Below are 7,112 nucleotides of genomic sequence, written 5' to 3'. Positions count from 1 at the left end.
AAGTACTTGTCAGAAAGGTACTATGACAGCAAGGCTAAAGAATTCTATGAGCTAAATATGGGATCAATGAGAGATGAAGAATACACGACCAAGTTTTTGGAGCTATTGAGGTATGCACCGTATCTTATATATGAGAAGGCTAAAGTTCAATGATTTTTCAGTGGTTTTCCATTAGCATTTTATGATCAAATTGAGTATGATGAGCCTCAGTCACTTGAGGAAGTCATTGGGAAATTGAAGCATTGCTATGAACAGTTAAAGTGTAAGAATGAATCTCAAGAAGGATGGAAGGGAAAAGACAAAGGTAAAGGTAAATGGCAGCCTAAGAGGACAAAACCTTATAGTTCAGATGAGAAAGAAAATGTGGCACCATAAAATAGGTTTAATGTAGCTAGGCAGGGACATGGGTCACAACAACAACATAGAGGTGTTGGTATTGGTTGGTTACAGTGTTGGACATGTGGCAAGGAGCACCTTAAGAGAGATTGTCCACAGAATCAGGGTGATAGGCCTCAGATATATAGTGCGCAGGAGGCACATATTGTTGGGGATGTTGGTCAAAGTGTTCATCGTATCTATGCAACAGTGGACAATAGGCAAGCAAAACATCAAGCATCTATCACTGAGATGGACGATGAGATTTTTGATCAAGTTATTTCTATTTTGTTTGAACCTAGATCTAATTATAACTATGTTAGTCATGACTTGGTGGATAAGTGTGGTTTGAGTAAGGAATTGCATGCAGAGTAGTCAGATACAGGTACAAATAAATGAGTTTGTCATTAGGTAAGAGCTTGTGCATTTGATTTGAATGGTATGCCTACCGCAACACATTTAAATGTATTACTGTTGGGATCATATAGTATGTTTTTGGGCATGGATTGGTTGTATCTTCATAGAACCAAGGTAGGTTGTTATGACAAAGCTATTGAGTGTGTTGATGGCAATGGAGAACCAAGAGTCTTGCAGGGTAAGAAGAAAGCCACATCAGTTAGGATGGTGACAACTATGGAAGCAAAGTGTAGTCGCAGGAAAGGATGTATGTTATTTGCAATACACATTTCTAGGGATAAGGGTAAGGAGGTTGAGGATGTAGATGTGTTGAGCAGGTACCCAGTTTTGCAACAGTTCAAGGATGTATTTCCTCAGGACATTACAGAGTTTCCACCTCACAAGGAGGTAGTATTTTCTATTGAGTTAGTGTTAGGGGAAGCTCCAACATCAAAAGCACCTTACAGGATGAGCACACATGAGTTGGTTGAATTAAAGTTGCTATTGAAGAAAATGTTGGAGAAGGGATATATTAGGCCAAATGTATCGCCTTGGGATGCACCAGTGTTGTTCGTAAAGAAGAAAGATGGTACGCCCAGATTATGCATTGACTACAGGAAGTTGAACAAAGTTACCATTAATAACAGGTACCCTTTACCGAGGATTGATCACTTGTTCGATCAGCTGAAGGGAGCAACGGTGTTCTTGAAGATTGATTTGAGATCCAAATACCATCATGTACACATCAAAGAGGAGGACATTCACAAGACAACTTCCCAGAGCAGGTATGGGAATTATGAGTTTGCTGTAGTTCCATTTGGTTTGAATAATGCTCCAACTATGTTTATGTGCTTGATGAATAGTGTGTTACATCCGTATTTGGATAAGTTTGTTATTGTGTTCATTTATGACATATTGGTATATTCTAAAATGAGGAATAAGATGTCGAGCATTTAGCATTAGTGTTGAGGTTGTTGATGGAGCATCAATTATATGCTAAGCTCAACAAGTGTAGTTTCTTTCAGATTGAGGTACACTACTTGGGGCATGTTGTCTCCAAGGAGGGCATTGGAGTATATCCAGAGAAGATAAGGGCCATCATGGAGTGGGTAGCTCCTAAGAGTGTGGATGAGGTGAGATATTTCATGGGTTTGGCAGGGTACTATAGGAGGTTCATCAGGAACTTCTCGTAGATTTCTTATCCTATCACATCATTACAGAGGAAAGGTAAGAAGTTTGAATGGACAGAGAAGTGTGATGCTAGTTTTGAGCAACTTAAGCATTTGTTGACACATGCACCAATGTGACAGATTGCAGATCTGGACAAAGATTTTGTAGTATGCACAGATGATTGCAAGAGAGGACTTGGTGGAGTCCTTATGCAGGATGGACAAGTGGTATGTTATGAGTCACAGAAACTAAACGATCATGAGCAGAACTACCTAACACATGATCTTGAGTTAGTAGCGATCATACATGCATTGAAGATGTGGAGGCATTATCTTCTTGGTAGGAGGTTTGTATTGATGAGTGATCATATTGGGTTGAGGTATTTGTTTGACCAATTGAATTTGAACACCAGGCAGGCTAGATGGTTGGCCATGATCAGCGAGTTTGATTTTGATATTAGGTACATCAAAGGTAAAGAGAACAGGGTGGTAGATTCTCTCAGCAGATAGGTACAGGTAAATCACTTGGAAGCTATGAGCTCCTATGGGACAGACATACATGATAAGATCTTGTTGGCAAGTCAACAGGATGCCAGGTATATGGAGATTGTGCACAAGTTGTAGTAGAGTACAGGTACAGGTACATGTGGTGGTATAGGTACAGGTGATAATACAAGTATAGGATTAAGTGGCAGGTATAGGTGCAGGTGCACATGGTGTGGATTATTGTCTTATAGCGGATGGATTGGTCAGATTCAAAGATAAGATATATGTGCTAGATAGAAGCAAATTTAAGAAGGTGATCTTGAGGGAGTTTCATGCAAAACTGTATTCAGGTCACCCACGTTATCATAAGACATTGACTACACTGAGAAAATTTTATTATTGGTCGAATTTGAAGAGGGATGTAACAGAGTTTGTGGCTAGATATTTTGATTGTCACTGAGTAAAAGCAGAGTGTGAACATCTAGGTGGACTGCTACAACCGATCATGATTATAAAGTGGAAATGGGAGTTCATTTCCATGGACTTCATCACAGGGTTGTCAAAGACAGTGAGACATCATGATTCCATCATGGTTGTTGTGGACATGTTGACAAAGGTTGCACACTTCATTCTAGTGAAGTCTACATTCTCAGTTAGTGATGTGGCACAGGTATTCATCAGAGATGTGGTTAGATTACATGGAGTTCCAAATAATATTGTATCAGACAGGGATGCGAAGTTCACTTCCAACTTTGGAAGGAGTTATTTGCAGGTTTGGGCGCAACATTAGCCTTCAGTACAACTTGTTATCCTCATGCACATGCACAGACAGAAAGGATCAACAGGATATTGGAGGACATGTTGAGGATGTATGTGATGCATCAACAGTGAAAGTGGGAAGAGTATCTTCCATTGGTAGAGTTTGCCTACAACAATGGTTACCATGAGTCATTAAGGATGAGTCCTTTTGAGGCATTGTATGGGAATAGTTGTAACATTCCCATCAGTTGGAGTGATCCGGTTAACAGGGTATTGATTGGACCAGATATGTTGGCATACATGGAACAGGAAATGTAGGTGATAAAGAAGAATCTAAAGGCATCACAAGATAGGTAGAAGATTTATGCAGATCGAAACAGGTTGATCAAGGAGTTCCAGGTTGGGGAACGGGTGTACTTGCGCATCAAACCAAAGAAGAGCTCTTTACGAATTGGATCATGTGCCAAGCTGGCACCACGGTTTTGTGGACCCTTCAACATCATTAAGAGGATTAGGCCAGTAGCCTATCGATTTGCACTACCTCTAATAGTGAAAGTCCATGATGTTTCCCATGTATCATTGCTTAAGAGATATTTTAAGGATGTTGATCATGTGATTGACTGGTCTATATTGTAGGTGGAACCAGTTGGAGAATTCCAGTCATAGCCTCATTGTATATTGCAGAAAAAGGTGCTCATGCTTCGGAACCAGGCAATCAAGCAAGTTAAGGTGCAATGGAAGCATTTTGGGCCCGATGAAGCTACATGGGATATGGCAGATCAGATGCGAGCTATGTATCCTTCCTTGTTTTCTGATTGAGGCAAAGTAGTTTTGGCTTGGTGTTTTGGTGTGATTTTGGTATATTTCTTGGTATATGTTTTGGTATATGTTTTGGTGATGTTTCATTTTTTACATATGTATATGGATGTAAATACCACCATGAGCTAAGTTATAAAGCTCCAATAAGCGGTATGGGTGTCATGTCATTATTTTGTCATGTTATTATGTTGTCATGTTGGTTTGCTTTTCAGTAGGGTGATCATTGTAAATACTGCATCGAGCTATGTTATAAAGCTCCAGGGGTAGTATGTTTGCTTTTCAGCGATTTTGTTAAGGTCTTGGTGTGGTTTAACATCGAGGATGTTTTTCCCCAAGGGGGTGGGTTATGTAACGACCCTGGTGAAAATTCCATGTAATAAAAGTTAATAAAGGCAAAAATAATAACCATGGTTGATGGGACACTTATTCCAAGCTGAATGTTGGGTAAAACATCCTACTGGGTGTTCATTTTGTTGTTTATGGCTAAGGAAATTGGAAAAGGCAATGGATAAGGCTTTGGAAAGGCAAAACGACATTTTGGCACATTTGTCTATGAAAATAATGGAAATTAGGAGAAAAAGGAGGTGAAAGGTCACTCGTTGCATGTGAGGAGGAAAATGAAGGAAAATAGTGAAAAATGAAGAAAACAGAGGCCTCGTTCATAAAAAGGCATCTAAGGATCAATTGGTAACCTTTTGTTAGTTTAGTTTTGGAGCTATCTCATTATTCTCTCTCTCTCACTCTTGGACACTTAGAGTTTCTTGGAGCACTTTGGCATTTGAGCAAGAAGGGCAAAATAGGCAAGAGGAAGCAAGGAACAAGTAGGGAAAGGCAGGATCAAGCAGCTACAACAAGGTTCATTACAGTTATCGATTTGCATGTGTATTTTCCTTCATATACTTGGAAAGCATGGTATTGCATGTGGTTTTTTGTTGTTATGGCATGGGTTTTTCCAGTTGTAATAGTGTTTTCATCCTAGCCTTGTCATTTCTAGATAACCATGGTGTGATGGGGTTCTCATGTTTTGGTTGAGCTAGTTTGTCGGATGGATTTGAAGTTGAGTGAGGTGGATCTTCGAAATGATAGAACACATGGCCTAGTAACCCTTGAACCAGACTATGGGTTGCGGTAAAGCCAAATTTTATGTTGCCTCAGATGGCCTAGGAATCCTTGTCGGTGAATGGCAGGATATATGGTAAAGCCAAGAGGTGGTTTTCTCTCCGTTGGGCCTAGTAATCTCAGGTTTGGGATATGCGGTAAACCCTAGAGAGTGGGTCTCAGTTTAGGACCTAGTGATTTGGGTTTGGATTACGGTAATGCCTGGGAGACTAGGAGACAGGAAAATTCCTCACAGTGTAGGTGGAGAAATCTGGTGGCATCCATGCTTGTTTGACCTAGTGATCAGGTGGAGATAATGGTAAATCTTGTTATGACGTGTTCATTGTGTTGGCCTAGATATCTAGGATGGATTACGATAAATCCTAGTTTCTATTGATGAGGGTGAGGTGGTTTAGCCTCAGGATGCCCTGGTTGGTTCTTTTGGTTTGAGTCCCACATTCATGCTTGGAATATGGTACGAGGTTGAATGGATGAAGAGAGATTTGGCTCAACCATTCTATGGTCGAATGGAACATGGAAGTCCCATCCCGGGTTTTGTTTTTGCATCATTAATGAAAGATTATTTCTCCTTATATATCTATGAGCATTTTGATGTATTATATGTGGTCTATATGGTTGTACTTTCATGATTATTTCAGTTTTTATTATATTCGTTATTTATATGTTTTATGAAAACAACTATGTATGGCTCTCAACATGTTTTTACTTGTAAGTGAATGGATAATGCATCTATGGCCTAATAGATGATAATGCAGCAAATGACATGAGGGAACAATGGTCCTTTACGATTCTTAGATAAGTATGAGATCCCTATGCATAATTCTATTGATTACATATGTAGATTACATGTTTGTGACATGTTTGAAGAAATTCCTATCATGGCTAGTAGGGGTCTAATTAAGGTCTTGTTTAACTTATTTCTTATGCATCATTATTCCCTTGTTCTTTTACTACTCCTAAGATATCATTCCATTCTAGGCAGTGACCTGGGCTCTGGGCCTGAAAAAGTGGCTCAAATCCCGAGGATGTTGGTACAACACTGACAAAATGAGTCCCTAGACACTGGACACAGGCATGTGAAAGCGACTCTGGGTTTCTGGATGCTAGCATGCCTACAACATGAAAGCGACCAAGGGTTAAAAGGCTTAAAACATCAATGGGAGCCAAGGAAAAGATTTATGAGTGGTTGAGATGTTTCCTGATGGTGTTGTTGCTGATGTGGATGGGTTTGGTTGATGTGTTCTGTCGATTCCATTTCCTTAAGTTCACATAGGAGGTCAAATCCAACCATAGTAGCCTCTTGTTGCATGTTTACACTGATTGGCCGGTTACTTGGGTAGATGTGGGAGGAGGGTGTTACACCTCAAACATCACCTAGCCATACACAAAACTACCTACCGAAAACTATGGGCTAGTTATAAAGTTTTCATGGCAAAGCCAACTTCTTGTCATGTTTTGTCCCAAACTATGCCACTTGCACTCATTGGTTTCTTCGTCTCCTTTGTTGGGATATCCATTTCTAATGGGATGAACAAACATGCCAATCTTTTGACATTTAAAGGATGAATTATCAAAAGCATCATTAATAAGTCCTCCTTATTACAATAAAGATTATACCCTTTACCCACAACCTTTGAGGTTTCCATCATGGGGGTGTCAGTCTAATAAGGGGATCACACTCGAGAGCATGTAATCTATTACGTGAGAAAAGAAACTTATCAGAACCATTCGTTAATTATGAACGAGATGAAAAAATTCCATTGCATTAATACATGCATTCCAAAAACTATGACACTACATTCTCTTAAGGACTACAAAAGTAATCCCAAGTTCAAACCCCATTTCATACTTGCACACACATATAATCATGAACCATAAATTCACCTGATGGATAGTCTTAATTCAAGAATGTTATCTCAAATTTTCCTTGCCCAAGAAAAAGAAGGCCCCTCCTATAATCACAAATATATAGTTTATACCGGGCTAGCC

This window comes from Pinus tabuliformis, chromosome 4_1 (assembly GCF_031772625.1).
Source record: "Pinus tabuliformis cultivar Carrire ecotype Pingquan chromosome 4_1, CPIR1, whole genome shotgun sequence".
NCBI classification, from domain to species: Eukaryota; Viridiplantae; Streptophyta; class Pinopsida; order Pinales; family Pinaceae; genus Pinus; species Pinus tabuliformis.
Note: the sequence above shows the minus strand (reverse complement) of the source record.